The 15,993-nt window shown below is 42.0% G+C and overlaps 1 protein-coding gene across 3 annotated transcripts in view; it reads left to right on the top strand.

Moving 5' to 3' along the window:
* The first annotated feature begins 1,389 nt into the window (after nt 1-1,389).
* DENND4A (DENN domain containing 4A) overlaps nt 1,390-15,993 on the top strand; it is a 52,794-nt gene continuing 38,190 nt past the window's right edge. The window contains exons 1-3 of one of the 3 annotated variants that reach the window (XM_051628213.1): nt 1,390-1,407; nt 8,115-8,223; nt 15,709-15,794. The gene's annotated coding sequence lies outside the window, so the exon portion shown is untranslated. Of the gene's footprint in view, nt 1,408-8,114; nt 8,224-8,834; nt 8,859-15,708; nt 15,795-15,993 lie in introns of those variants that run through there. The other 2 variants (XM_051628215.1, XM_051628214.1) reach the window with 2 other exon arrangements.

The following is a 15,993-nucleotide window of genomic DNA, read 5'->3' as shown; positions in this document are numbered from 1 at the left end:
ATGGTGCAATTGTTTTTGGTGTTTAAAACAGAACAGAACAAAACAAAGCCCTTTTGGAAAGGAAAACAGAACATTAGCGAAAAAAATTGTAAAATAGGAAGTGGTTGACTTTCAGGAGATGACTCCATCTGCAGTGTCTGCTATCCAGCATTTCTAGTGATCAGAAAATGGAAAGCAAAAATCCCATGAAACAGCCCAATACTCCTTTAGAAAATAAAGCACCTCCTTCTCTGTAGGTACAACATCTTACATCTCCTGTTCCACAGCTGCTAGTGTCAAAGGCCAAGCAAGCAGTAGGTGGAATGCAGAGCCTGAAGATTTTCAGCGGTGGCTGAAGGCAAAACCATCTAAAGCTGTAGCAGATGTTCACTTGCTTCCTGCCTGCTTATCAGCCCTGCAAAGACACTTGGGTTTTGTACTTGTTGTGCCAAGTGTAACTATGGAGATCTAACACAAGCTGCGCAACAGCGATAGGGTGAGTAGTTCTTTACGTGTTTGGTTATGAATGATCAAGTAAAATGTTATGGTTTCTAAGAACTCTCTCAAATTTTTCCATACGTAATTAGTCATTCCCCTCGCATGACAAGAAAATGACAGTGTACAAAATAATGTGACAAACATTACTATAGCTCTGAAAAGATTAATTTAACTATCATTAGTGAACTCTTGCTCGTTGGAGCTTCCATAGGATCCCTTCCAGTTTGACCTGCCCTTTCAGTTGGGATGGTTGTCAGAGAGGAGTAAATATATTTTAAAATGCAGTAAATATGTTTTAAAAGCAACATATTGGTACCAGGACTGGGTAAGGAATTTTTTCAGTTGAAGTATTTTAAAATAGATGTCAGTATTTAGACTTAGGCTGCAAGAGGTAGCAGAGCAGGGAGCAGGATGGATGAGATGGCTTAACAGGGCTTCATTGTAGTCAAATTAATTCAGTTTAAATAATTAATTCTCTTTCAAATTTACTCTACTCTGCACACTTGACATTTTGGAAAAGCAGCCATTGCCTGGCCTTCTGGTAAATGCATTTGCATCTGTTTCCCATTGTTTCTTACTTAAAAAAAAATTCTTGTCACTAACAGGAACCATCAGCAGCATGGAACAAATTCACTTGCCAAGGACATTTCCTCCAATCTCATGATTTATATTGGAAGTATTCTTTTTTGTATTAAGAGTTAGCCTGTGATTTTTTAAAAATACCATAGATTAAGGCAGTTTTGTACTGTTCATGAGTGAAATTCAAACTTGGTTATGTGAATTACTTCCATTGCATGAACACTTGGTCATACATTTTCCAAGGAGGTGATCGAGCAGTTTTAATTAATGCACTTTTTTCTCTCCCTGCCTTGTCACAGAGAGCTCTTCACAGCAGCAGCAGAGGCCTCCCTCAGGTGTGAGTCAGATCAGGTATGTCCCTCCCTCTTCTGCTGTGAGCACATTGATTTTGAGATGTGAATGAAATTGGGGCAGCTTGGATTAAACAAGTAGATTTGATACTTTACTTTCAAGGTGCTTTGGCTTGTGTTTAGTCTCATCTCCTTTGTCAGCTCCAGGTTGTGGACCAGTTCCTCTCCCCTAAACTTCCATGCTCAAGTGGCAGTGCTGTTAGGGCAAAGGAAAACAAACAGCAATTTGAGTTCTGACAGCACGAGGTGAGGGTCTCCTGTGTTGAAGCTGGACCAAATGCTGAGAGAGCTCAGGAAAGGGCAGGAGCCTGGGCTGCCCTACATTTCACGGTGACTCACTGCTGAGATCTAATATTGCTACTTTGTTTTGCCTCTGTTTCTCAGCCGTTGCTCACATGTTCAGTGAGAACACTCTTACCAAACCAAATCCATAGGTGAGTGGAGTGAGCACCAATAGAATAAGGCCAGTATTTGTAATAATGTAAGGGAACATTCCAAAGCTGTTACAAAGGAAAATGATTTCAGATAATTAGGAGAGGGGATGGGCAGGGATACAGATTTTAAAACACCCAAGATAAAATAACAGATACTAAGAATATCTATGTTGAGATTAAATCCTCATGACTCAGTGCTTGAGCCAACCTCCATTCTCTAGGAATTAGTAAAACAATCATCCAACCAGGGTAGGTAGTGGTGTTTTGGCTTACTCTGGTGGGCTTAACTTACACTTCAAAAAAGCATCTTACACAGAAAAAGGATGGACACAGGTCTGACTTAACAGGGCAACTGCAATATTTTTTAAATATGTTTCTGTAGCTGTAGTCTTTTAAAAACTGGTGGTTTCATTTCTACCTCGAAAAAATTATTCTAATGAACACTCAAAAGCCCTTCCAGCAGTGCCTGCAATGCATTCTTATAGTCAACCAGGACATATTTTTAAATACCTGTGACTCTCTAGCTAACAGTTGAGGAATAATGAATCTAGCTTGCAAATAGACATAAAGAAGTGCCTTTTCTCTTCCTTGTTTTTCTTTTCTGCATAATGCCTTTTCTTTCTACATACAAAATTTTGAAAATATTGAAAGTACTGTAAGTATTTAAGGTATTTTGAAAGAAAGAAGTATTTTGAAAAGTATTTTGAAATGCTATGGAGTTTGAGAAAAGCCTAAAAGCTGTGTTATGAGAACATCAGCTGAAATCTGGGTCAGATTTTCACTGCAGATGTGTCAGATGCATTTTCTTGGAAACCCTCCATGACAGTTAGTGAGAAGAGTGACCCAATGTTTTCTCACCCTATAAAATAACTGTTCTGTTTGGTGATGCCATGTGGATGAAGCACTGCTTGTATTTCCAAAGCACTGTCCTGTTTCAGTCTGTTCAGGAACAGAGATTTTTCTCTCAGAGGAGTTTCAAACAGTGAGTCTAGCAAATCTTTTTGGTACATCTTGCCTGATCTCACTCTGGCTTGTCAGTTTTCTGATTTATAATGATCTGATAATGACTATTTATGTAAATGAGATGCCTTACAAATAAATATGGAAATGATTCCATGATGCTAATTACAGGCTTTATGGTTCAAATACTTTATATATTAAAGGCAAATGGCAATGTGGATTGTCTTTGAGTTTGTTAATTTAGTTGTTTTGATAATTAACTGTAACTTCACTTACGTTGGACAGTGTTTCTGGAACTAAAGCAAGATATGTGCCTGGATATATCAAAGGACAATAAAAATCAAAATGCATCATATACTGGTAGTAGTAAATGGAAACCCAGATGTCAGAATATTTTTGTCTAAGAATCAAGTAAGTTAGTTTTACTTGGAGAATCTTAGCTTAAGTGTCGTTAGCCATTTAGTAAAAAAGAAGGTAGTTTTAAATTAATTAGAATCCTTTGCACTTCTACAGCTGCTTCTCTTGAGAATCTCAGTATTGTTCTACAAACATTAATGAAACCTAATAGTACTCCTGAGAAGTGGTTATCTGACAGATAAACTTCACTTAACCCATCACAATGTAAGTGATCTCTAGAACAAAACACAACAACTTTAAATAGCAGGAATACACAGGAGTTCAGAGCCTGAAGTAACTTAGCCAGACAAAACTGTGGGGAACATTTGGATATATGGAATGCAATTACTTGGCCTGGGCATGGTTAGAAAATACAGAATAGGGCAAATAAGAAGGAATGGAGATCTTTAGTGAAGGAAAGTGGTTTTGTATCTGATATGAGAGAAGCCACCTGCAGCACCACAGCCTCACGTGGTGTGACTCTGGGTGAGGAACTGGACTGATACAGAGAAAAGACTGATCCTTTCAGAAATCTCCTCCAGATGGGCCAAAGAGTCCAAATTGAACCTTCAGGGCTGATGCCTGGACAGCAGTGATAGCAGTTCAGTCCTTACCCTCCTGAGGGTACAGGGGCTGCTGGAAATGGCAACAAACCAGCAGTATTACTGTGTACACCTACAGCCCAGGACTGTTCTTTTTGCTGGCAAATCTGCATGCATAATTTCCTTCCTGATATTACTCCACAAAGAGAAGCTTTTGTCATCTTGCTTTACTGATGAGAGCAGTACTTAAAACAGGTTAGTGCTGGAACAGACAACAGGCTGGGTTTGGTACATGCATTAGGACTTGAACCAGCCCCAAGCCAGCCTTCTGTCCAGTTCTCAAAAAATCTGCTGCAGATATTTGTTTTGGAGCTTCCAGTGTCTCCAAGAGCAGCCTTTCCAGGAATATGTTCTGGCTGTACATGCATATTTGTCTACTAACAAGAGTAAAAGAGATATGGCATCACTTGCTTGATAACTCTGCCTGCAGCAACATAGCAGAGCACAATGTTACCTATTTTCTCACTGATTAATACCAATGGCCACCCAGTGGGTCTCTTGTCATTTGATACTGGACAGTTGTTGCAATGCCTTGTGAATAGATTTAGCATTTGCTGAGGAAAACTTCATGATTCACAGCCTAAATTCTCCAATGCACACTCTGAAATCCTGAGGAGGCAAATAAGCACTGAAAAGTGAAATGATAATAACTTTGTATCATATTTTTATTCATAGAAATGCCTTGGAAACATTTGGGTCTCCTCTTTGGATACATGTTCTTTCCCTTTTGTTTCCCAGCATTGCTGTGCTTTTGGGACTAGAACTCTCACATAAGTATTGGCAAGAAATCCTTGCTGAGAAATTCTACCTGCTGGAGAAAAACCTGCTCGTATGATCCAAGTGGAATGCCTAGACACTGCAATTAGGCTTTATCCATACTCATATACAATAACTTTCTCTATTTGCATTTTGTGAAGAGCAATTAATGACATACCTGACTGGTGCCTAATGAACCCCTCTGCAGTGCTGCTGCTGAGTTCAGTGCCCTTTGGATCAGGCCCTGGGTTCGCTTCATTTCCCCATATTTTTAGATGCTTCAGTAAGTTCTTTACCTAGAGAAGGGTCTGAAACTTCTTTCTTTTCTTTTCTTTTTAATACATGCATGATATTCTATTGCCTCTTTTATAATTTATAATCAGTAGTTTCCCTGGAGTGAAAAAGCTTTTATTTGAAGCAGCAAAAGGAAGGTAACTGCACTGCTGTACTGCTGCACCGTGAGGTGTACATACTTTTTTTGTTTCACAGTCTGCTTAGAATTTAATAATTCCAAATAGAGACAGTCTTTTCATGTCAAAAAGGGCTAAGTTCCAGATTTTCAAATATGCATACATAAAAAACTCCATGAAGATGTTGCTTCATTTCCAGTGTGATCCCAGCCTGCCAAAGGTTCCATTTCCTTGCATCACCCTCTGGATGTAGATCCACTACTGTGCAGTAAAGTGGGTTACTGGACAGGGTAAGGCAATTCATTCTCTGAAACACAGACTGTTGTTTGGTTACTTAGTTTATAATTTACCATTATCATTATCTTCATAATTATTTTTACCAGGGTTACTGATGTGTCTCTTTTCAAAGATATTCTGTTGGGGTCCTTTGGAGACTCCTTCTTCCCCCCTGGAGATGTCTATAAGCAGTTCACACAGCAGAGCCAGGGGAGTTCAAAAGGAATAAAACTGGTAAGAAAGTGAACAGATTAAGCCCCAAACTGCATACTGAAATAGTTTTGCCTATGGAAGCCAGTCTCTGCCAGGAAATACTGCACATAGTAATAGTTTGTTTCTTCTTTTTTTTTTTTTCTGTCTTTGTTTTTTGGGCACTGCTGAAGCCTCATGAATTATAAGTGGTCAAATCTCACAATCCTGAGACAAAGTCTTTTAAAACCATGTCCTGGGACAGGGAAGCTCTCCATTCCTGGCTCTGTCACTGACCATCTGCCACTTGTGCTCTGCCTTGCTTGAGTTTATCCATGCGTCAAATGCACTTAAAATAAGCTAAACCATATTTTCAAAACTACTTTAGTGCCACAAGCTAGAAATTTGGGGTTGAAACATGAAAAAAAAAAAAAAAAAAAGGTTCTGTGGTTGCCAGTCCATAGAAACCCTGCTGGTCTCCCCAGCTGCACTCCTGGGGAGGCTAAATCTGGCTGCCAGCGCTCCACCCTGCACTTGAGAGGCAGCAGAATACCACATGAAGCGTGCTTGCTGCCTGCCCACTTGCAGTTGTTAACTTGTTTAATTAACTTATGCACAAGAGTCTGATCCAAAGTTAACTGGAATGAAAAGGAAGACTTCTGTTGACTCCATGATCTTGGGGTTGGTCTCCATATGTGTGCAGAGGCCACTGCCCGGAGATCCCCTGTGTCCCCACGAAGGGAAAGGCTTTGTCTGAATGACACAGATACATTCTGTGCAGCGGAGCCTGCAGGAGCTGGGCACACAGTAAATCTGTCTCTGCCTGTACAGTAACACTATTCACTGATGCTGCTCTTTATTCAGAAATAAATACAGCACTCTAGTCATTATTTTTCATAGACTCTTTTGCACATGACTTTAGACAGGCCTTAATGTGGAAAATTGATGACAAGCTATGCAGGAAAGCTCTGCAGCTAGAGACGTTAGGAGAGGTGACTTGATAGAGGTGGTGACAAGCTAATAATGAAATGGAACATTGCAATTAAATGTGCTGGTGGGGAAGAAAGTGGCATAGCCAAGAGAGTGAGCAAGGGAGCAGTAGGTAGGTCATGGAGAGAAAGCAGAGGAGGCTCGATGGAATAGAGTGGGAAGGAGGGGGAGACATAAGAACAAGAAAGACAGGACAGAGATAAGCACTGTTAGCTGTGCTGGTAGGACTGGGCAGAAACTACTTTGTGTGGGGTTTGCATCAGGCCTTGCATGATGAGAACCACATCCCTGACTGCAATTTGTTGACGTTGACACAATATGTAATTAAATGCAGATATATCCTAGGACAAAAATGATGGAGGGGCTATAAATTAACAGCAAGTCAAAGACATCTACAGAAGTTTTACATATGACATGAGCTGAAAAGTATGAAAACTGCCACAGAGTGTTTAAGAATCATGTTTCTGTAAAAGTGATGTTTCCATTAGAAACAGTCAAGAATATTTTAATAGTTATGAACCTAAACTATGTGAGGTGAACTATTCATTACATCGACATGGGGGTTTTGCCTCAGTTTACAGGCAGCTGAAACAATACTCTCAGAAGTAGGAATGGCCCCATTAATCTTGGATGTTAACACTGAAGCCTAGAAATTATGCCTACATGAAAAACGAGCAAGGGCAGCAAGCACAGAATAGTTTGACTATCCAAATTACTAGCACAAGCCAGAAGATGGACTTAATTATTGCTATTTATTTGAAAAACATTTCCGGGATTAAAGAATACCAGAAACTGTCAAAGGATTTAGAAAAATTTCTACCAGCACACTACAGAATTTAAGTGCTCACTAGAAAACAGACCACCTTGCTGCCAAAAGGAATGAGCTTCTGGGTTCTTGATCTCTCTGCACCCCACTGTATATTGTTGAAAGGCAAAACATCCTCATGGGTGTGGCTAGAAATGCATTTTAAGTAGAAATACAAGGAACGGGCAATGTTGTTCTTGTGGTCCTTGCCTGGGATAGGGGCTTGACACATTCCTCAGTCAGTATGCCGTCTGCTGAAGTAAAAATAAAAAATAAATTTAAAAAAGGGGACATACTCAGATCACAAATATCAAACCTGGCAGCACAAAGCTGTGTCTGCATGTGCAGGCTTGCACATGGGTAGGTGCTGGCTTGTGTCGGCGCCGCTTCCTACATGGGGGGTAGGAGGAGCGGCCTTTCTGCTGTGAACAGTCATGTTAATAAAAGTATGTGAGGGAAAAAAATGTCTCATTGGGTCGTTTTTGGTTTTATGTTATTCTATTTAGTCAGATTTTTCAGTGGGATGCGGCAGGTTTGAACATACTTAAGCATTTACAGTCCAAATTCAGAACTCCATTTGAATTTTCTCTCTTTATAACGAGCCACATCTAAACCCTCGAGCCAAACGTCCAGAGCTGAGGGGAAGCCTGAACTCAAAGCCAAAATTGCATGGTTGGAGCCCATCCCTAAACAGCACTTCAAAAATAGGACGTTGATACAAAATTTTGAAACCCAGGGTTGCAGTACACAAGGTGCCGGGAAAGTTCTTATTTCAGTGTTGGTACAGGCAGAGGGGCTGGATTTATTGTGCTCAGCAACATCTTGACATGCTGCACTAATCTCAGCTGCGCGTTCTTAAAAGATTATTTTTGTCTCGGCTTCTTTTCTAGTCTTCGCTGCAACAACCCGGTGCGGGTGACATCGACCCTCCAGAAAATCCCTTTTTCTCTTCCCTCGTTTTCCAGACACCTCCTCCGGGTCCCGTGCCGGGCGCCGCAGGTGAGCCAAAAACCGGCAGATTTGGGCCGGAGATTAATTCCTGCTTAAATTCAAGGTGCTGCCGGCGGGCGGGAAACGCTGCGGGGCGGGGTGCGGGGGAAAGCGGAGCCGAGCGCGGCCCGTGGCGGCGGTGCGGGGGGGGTTTGGCTGAGGCCGCCCCGCTCCCCCCTCAGAGTTCGCGCCGCCGCCGCCTCATCGCTCCCTGAGGGGGGAGGGAGGCGGGGAGCGAGGCCCCGGCCCACAGGCCCGCCCTGTCAGAGGGGCACCGGGGCGGCGGGCACCGGGGCTGCGGGACCCGCCTGAGGCGCCCGCCCGCGCCTTCCCCGCCGCGGTCACGAGCCGGCGCCCGCCTCCCTCCCTCCCTCCCTCCCTCCCTCCCACCCCCGTGACAGCCAAGATGGCGGTCGGAGGAGGCGGCGCGGAGAGGAGGGGGGATCCCGCCTGAGACGCCCACACGGCGGGAGGCGGCGAAGGCGAGTCGGGCTCCGCTAGGATGAGATAAGGGCGCGGGGACCGAGCGCGCTTTCCCCCCCCCTCCCCATCTGCCCTTTCCCCTCCCCCCCCCCCCTTCACCCTCCTGCTCCTCGGCGGCCGTTCCGTTCCCCCTGCCCCGGGGAGCGCGGCCCCCGCCTGAGGTGAGGGCTGCGGGGCAGCGCGCGGGCTGTCACCGCGGGCAGGGGCTTCTCTGAGGAGATGGCGCGGCCCGGGGCGTCCGTCTGCCCGCGGCGGGGCTGGCGGGGCTGTCAGCGGCGGGGCGGGGGCCGGGCGAGGGGCTGGGGGGAGCGCGGGGGCGGCGGGAACTTTCTGCTGGGCCGCGCTGAGAGAGGGGGCGGGGGGGGGGGGGGGGGAAACTTTCTCCTTCGGCGCTTCCCGCCAGCCCCCTGCCGCGGCCGTGGCCTGCCGGAGAAGCCCACCCGCGGGCCCGGCCCGCGGGGCCGCCGAGGCAGGATCTCCTGAGGGCAGAGAGCCTGGCTGCAGCCCTGCCTGCTGACCTGCCATGTTACAAAGGCAGGGTGGGAGCGTGCTGGCGGGCCTGGGGACCCGTCCGGGGAGAAACCGGCCGAAACGTGTGTGTGTTCCCCAAATAAATGTGCGTTTTTTCCACGCGGCGGGAGCTGCGTCAGCTGGGGTGGCACAGGTAGCGCTCAGCCTGGTGCGTGCGTGTTTTCGTTGCGCCTTTCCCTTGGGCTCGCACAGCCGGGCTTGCCGTGTACCTGGATTCGTGCGACACGCCGGGTACGATGGTAGAAATTAGCCCTGGCATTTTTATCTTTGTTCCGTCGTGATGCCTGCGTGTGGCATAAGTTGCCGGCCCGGGGATGATAATACTCAGTAACTTCCTAGTAATGGTGGTTGTTCTGGAGTCATGTCGAGTGGGCTGTATTTGAAAATGTGCTACCTCTAAGAATGTTGATTTGCTAAAAAATGATCCCTTGACTTGGCGCTTAGTTCTGAGGCTTAATTTTTTTGAATTAACTGAGTAGAAGTGTGATGTTCTGGGTGGCTTTTGTTTTTCCTTTTTTTTTTTTTTCATTTCACAATTTTTTCTGGAGCTGTTGCTCAACGAGAGGTTTCCGTAAAGAGTGTTACATTGCAGTAATCTTTCGCTTTCTGAATGATTAAACACAAATATTTAGTCTTGGCATGTGTCTGTGTGGGTTTAGGAAAACTAATTGAGATAGTCTAGCCAAGGAAGGTCGAGGAGGAGTGAATGGATTATTTCTAGTTTGTGTGTCTAGCATACGAGTCTTACTTTGTAAGAGTCTTCCATTTCTCTTTTCTTTTTAAAAAAATCATGTGCTTAGAGTATTAGTGAAACTTGATCTTGCTTTTAGAGTATTGAGGAGTCTGTAAGCTCATTTCAAGTGAACATTAAAGCGGAACTGCATCTCTTGTAAATGAAGCTAAGTTTTCTAGAAGTAATTGTGACTTGGCATTGAAATAGTTTAATTATAAAAAAAAAATAGAGCATTAGAGTTTTTGTGGTTGGCTTTCGGGGAAGGGGAAAATGGCATGGAGCCTGTAAGGCAGAACAAGAAGAAATGAAGCTTTTCTACAGCCTTAAGAACTTGTATGATGTACATGGTTTCCTTAATCTAGAAACATTAGGGTCCAGCTGGTTAAGGAACTTTACTGTTTATGAGCAGCTTCTGCTCCTTTGAAACAGAACAGGCTTTACCCAATGGCTTCTTCTAAAGAGTGAATTAACTTGAAACTAGCACTTAAGGTAAGACCTGGTTCTGCTAGCAGTAAGACAAAAGGCACTAGGGCCATTTTTTAAAATGCAGGCTCACTTAGAAATGTTATCACAGTACTAAGGATGTTCATATGTTTGCATTTTCATATTTCTTGTAGCGGTGTGGCTGCAGGTCCACACTTCTGGTGAATGGCTTGTTCACTTGGGCATAATACCAGTATGGAGCTTAATGGAATTTCTTGTATGCATTAATGGCAATATTAGTAATTTTGTGGTTACATAGTCAGAGTTAATTATTACTTAGTAAAAGCATAAATATTGAGATAGCCTGGAACATAGTATAGGGCTCAGGTGAGCATAGCTGATTCGGGTCAAGCATTAGGAACAATGTAAATAACCTGGTCCTATTTAAGATACGTGCTTGACAGGGAAAGTAGCACGGTAGAGATTAGAGCCCAGCTGGTGCTCTAGGGAGAATGGGGTTGTCTGAGGAAGGTGTCTAACTGATACTACTGTTTTATGTCACTCCTATAAAGGAGTTGTGGGCACCACTGTTCAGAAGCCAGTCTGGCAATTTTTAATCTACAGGATTTTGCATTGAAGGGTTTATTATTTTCTAGATGAGTTCTGGCTCTAGTGTATGTTAGCTGCAGAAAACTGCCTTGTGACTCTACAGCAGAGGAAGACAGTATCTGGAAAATCAAGCTAAATAATAATAATGGCAGTTGTTAATCTTGAGGTCTTAAAACTGGAAAAAAAAATCTGGAGCGACACTTAAATATTCAACATTCCTTTTTTATTTCCATTGTACTTCATAGCAATTGGGAGTTAGTTTTCAAGTCAGTAGGTTGAAATGCTTTTTGGAACACTGGCTGTAGAAACACCAGCAGGTTGAGGAAAGGGAATAGTACAATAGCTACTTAGTCAAAACCTTCATCAATCTTAAATATCTCCTGAAATGAAGACTTGCAGGAAGTTGTTTTTCTATTAATTGTCCTTTACTCAACTTTGACCTTAGTTTTTAAAAATGGTGTCAGCCTGACCAAAAAGTTGGAGGCTAAAATATTGCTCAATTTATATGAGATGAAAAAGAAGTCTGTGTAACCTTGTAACCTTGGTCAAACATAATGTTTGAGTTTTTGGTGAATTCCAAGTATCTTGCTGTCTGACAGAGGGTAGCTGAGGTTTTGATACATATAAAGCTGTGGATTAAAGTTATTTGTTCTAAAATTTCTTGGAATAACTGTAATACTTCTTAAAAGGAAGGGGAAAGGACCAAAAAAAGACACCAAAATCATTACTGTTCAAGTGCCTTAACAAAGCATGATGCAATTTCTTTGGATTGGTGGATTTCCAATGTAATTATCTAGTTTGTTTAAGTATTTAAATCAGCCTTCTCTGTGATGTATTGACATTTCTAAATTTTGTATTTATGCTGACTCTGAAAATGACAAAACCTCCAAAAAAATGCCAAACAATACAAATCCAGCTTCCCCTTCCCAATCACCTTCCCTCCCCCCAAACCAAACCCTGTAAAGATATAGAGCAGCTTTGAAGAAAGTTTAGTTTGAGCTTGCACAAAATGTAAAGGTGGAGGTATGGTTAGTATTTGTCCCTCATCCTTCTGCTGTAGCCTCTGCTGGTTGGCCTTAGGCAAGAGCACAGAAAAGGCCCTGCATCTACTCCCTTATGTATCAATTCTGTATATATATAATATTTGCTACTGCAAGCACAGATCAGGGCAAATTTTATGCTATGCTAAAAGCAGCAAGTCCTCTGCAAGCTAAAGCCAGTTATGGCTGGCTTTAATTGTAGATAGCTAACAGGTAGGAGAAGAATATGTATAAACAGTGAATGCATCACCACTGTTCAGCTAATTAAAATCAGCTATTTCTAAATGTTGAACCAACCAAGTAATTACTTAGAGTAGACAAGGTTCTTTGCTATATTGCATAATAAGCAGTGGGTATTTTCTGTTGTCCTTTCAGTTCAGGCTTAGTCTGTGCTTGGACTGCGAGCTTGGTCTGTGACTGATGTGGAAGTACTCTGCTTGTGTATGTATGCTTATAAACTGCCCCCACAGACTACAAAGTCAGAATTAAAACATACACTGAAGGCTGTGATGCTGAGAGGTTTCATCTATAGCAGTCATTTTAGTAGCAGTCTGTGATGCAGAAGGAGTCATTTGTAGTTCCCCAAAGGGCTCAGAAAGTAGTACCAGGAGGAAATTGTGGAGGAGAAGTGCGAAACTACAGAAAATGTTTGCCCTACTATTTTAAGTGGCATTTTTTTACCTTTTCAAGGTGTATTTTCATGTATTAGGTACAGGGTTAACTCTAGAGGCTAAAATGGAAGTTAACAATGAAGGGGGTGGGGAGTGAAAGAAGGAACTGTGGTATAAAATAGGATGCGAAGAGTAAGGAGGAGTACTAGAAGTAAGTAGCCAATTATATCATCACTTTGATTTTTACTTTCAAATTTGACTTTTTAAATTTGGGTCAGAAAAAATCATTATTAATTAATGAAATTATTCAAATTTAGCTATCTGAAATAAAAGTGAACAAGAAGTAAATGCGTTGTATAAGTTGTATATACATATATGCAAATGAAAAAGTCCCAAGAGGAAAGCCCCACTTTTTCTTGCTTGTAGCATTATGCAAATGAAGAGAAGGGGATTGTAGGCTGGACTCTTTGAGTTTTGGTTTTGTCTTGAGCTTCAAAAGAAATTTGTGGGCTTAAGGAGTTATTCTCAGTTGTACAACCAAGATCAGGATTTGGTCCAATTCCGGTAGCTTCTGTATGTCAGCAAGTTTGTCTGCATGATATTTTGGCTATGAAATGAGAGAGAAATAGGCAACACTGGAAAAGGAGTCAGGCTGAGCCCAGAACTGTGAGTTAAATCCCCAGACAGGAGCAGTGTTGTAACAAATTGTACAACTTTTGACTTTACCTTGTGTGTTGAACTCCTGTTCAGAACTGTGGGACTGTTATGTAGACACCAGAGACAAACCCTTCAGTGAGGACTTTTCTCCTGATATTTAGCACATAAAGGTGACTCTCCCTGACTCAATATGCTCCTGCCTTTCTTTTAAGGGGTGGTTATTTAATAATTTTAGCCCAAAAGGTGGGGAAGGGATTTTAAGAAATGTCTATTCTGTGTTACAAAGAGATATTTTGAGCTGACTTTGTAATCCTGAAGGAGTAGTTAGATTAGCATATCATTGCACTTGAGCCAATTTACTGTGATTATTTGGGGGGAACATTACCCTGATGTTGCTAACCTAGCTAGGAAACTGTCACAGCAATACGTATTAAGGGATAGAAAGATTTTTCTGTGGGGTGGATGATGAATGTTTTGCTAGCTGGATGTAGAGATTTACTAGATGAGGGAGGTATTAGTCAGTGTTATCTCTCCATTAAACCTTTCCAGAGTGGTGTAGATCATCTGCAAGTGGCAGTTAGAGCCCTGCAGTTGCAGTCTATGCATGCCATCTACACAGTGTCTATAATTTGAAGGATGGCTGGGTCATTTTCTTACCTTGTAGGACATTTTTGTTAGCCAGAGAAAAAAGAATGTCGAATGTTCTAAGTCATAATTAAATTGTAGTTTTAAATGTAGCAAAAATGTTAGAAAAAATTCCCACCTGTCTCTGCCGCAACACAAATTCAAAATTTTAATTTGGGTAGAGAGTGACTTCAAAACTCAGCTGAGGTTGGCATGTGTATCCAGATGTGGCTGGGTGAAAGCAGGCCACTTCTGTCACTCGTGGTTGATGCACTTTGACATCTTCAGTGACAGATTTGAGGTTTGAAGCTCAGTACTGGAGGATTTGCTGCTTTCCTTTGCCTTTATTTCCTGTGCCAAGGAAAACAGAACATTATGTTTGGGAGGCTTCTCTTTTTGAAAAGTTGTTGTATAATGAATAGTTGTGCAAAAAAACATAGACTAGCTGCCCTCCTGAACTGTGTTTTGAATGAAATAATATTTACATTTTATAGTGCTTACCTTGGCTTCCCTCCTCCTTATTTGCTAAAAAATTGTGTTCTGCATCCTTCCCTACAAACACAGTTGCACTTCAGAAATTGTTTCCATTCTTTTGTTGTGCTTTTTGGCCATAAATACTGTAATCTAGAAAGAAAAGTAGAGATTTTAAAACTACCCTTGTAGAGATTTATCTCTGTTATGAATCTTGTGGGATACTTGAACATTGCTTCCTTAAATTTTTGTAGTCAGAGTTGAATATCATGGACTTTTGCTGTGACACTTTTTGGTCCCAAAAATATAATTCTGATAATATAGTGTAGGGTTTTTTCCAAAATTTTTCCACTTCAGGAATGGAAGCAGATCCTCCATGGTTTGCTTAAACACTCCTGAGATGTGTTTCTTCCTAGCCTTGCTTATTTTACACTGTTTTCTGAAGTCTTCTCTCAGTTAATCTTCTAAGACTGTTCTCCCAGTCTTGGCAACTCAAAGCCTCATATAGACAAAGTTTGTTTTTGACTACAGCCTTGCTGATGCTAATGTGTCATTCTGGGATACTGAGGTCTTAAGACTGTCTCCAGTGAGGTATTCTCCTCAGTCCCACAGTGAAAAGCTGTTGCTTCAAAATGCTCAACTGTAGCACAGGCTGCCTGGCTTGCACATGCCTCAGTGTAAAACACAAGCTCAAGCTATCTATGGCCATGCCAATGTTTAAAAGTGTTCCTACTGGTATGTACAAGCTAAGTGTACCATAACTGAAGAAAAACAGTGAATTGTGACAGGAAATGGCAAGGAGACGGTAACTGTGAGAATGGGGAACTGGAGTAAGTGGCCAGATAAAGTACGTTTGTGTTCAGATTGTGGAGTGAGAAGTATCTGCTTCAGTATCAGAATCCTGCAAAGAAAAATAATGTTTTAAAGTAGACTTTAAAATGTTATTAAGCTACAAGAGCACTTTTGTAGCTGGCTAATACCTTCTATGAATAGAGATGGAAGGTATTTATTATCAGAAAATGGGAAGAGTTGAAATACTTTGAAGGGGCTGGCTCAGCCATTCTTTGATTTTGTTTCTTTAAAGCATTAAATGTATTTTGTTTACATTCTTAAAATATCAGTGCAGCACAAGACTTGATACTTTTAAGTTTAAAATCTGGTTTCATGTACATTTTTAACAGTTATGACTTCGAGCAAGTAAGTCCTACAATTCACAATGTTCATTTAATGTGACGGGTGCAGTGAAGAGTGCAATAAGTAAGTTTCAACAACTGTGTACATAGTTTAATTTTTTGTTTTACTTTTTCTGTAGGGAATGAAACTTTAACAAGAAGTCTGTGTTAAAGCCTGGCTAACAGCAAGAGAGGCGAAGTGTAGAAGCAATGCCCTGATGAAAAGGTATGGAACACTTTGACAGAGTTATCAGAAGGCCTGTGTTCTGACTTGAGAGAATTCCTGTGATATGTGAGGTGCTCCTGCTTAGTTTCCAGGATTGTTAGCTTGCTATGGAGAAAATACTGGGGAAAAAAGACTTTGTCACTTTGCCCAGGCATCTTTGGAAATACTAGAATGAGGTGAAGGTTTTCCCGTGGGTAAC

Source organism: Apus apus, chromosome 10 (genome assembly GCF_020740795.1).
Source record: "Apus apus isolate bApuApu2 chromosome 10, bApuApu2.pri.cur, whole genome shotgun sequence".
Taxonomy (NCBI): Eukaryota; Metazoa; Chordata; class Aves; order Apodiformes; family Apodidae; genus Apus; species Apus apus.
This window is presented reverse-complemented; position numbering and strand designations above follow the sequence as displayed.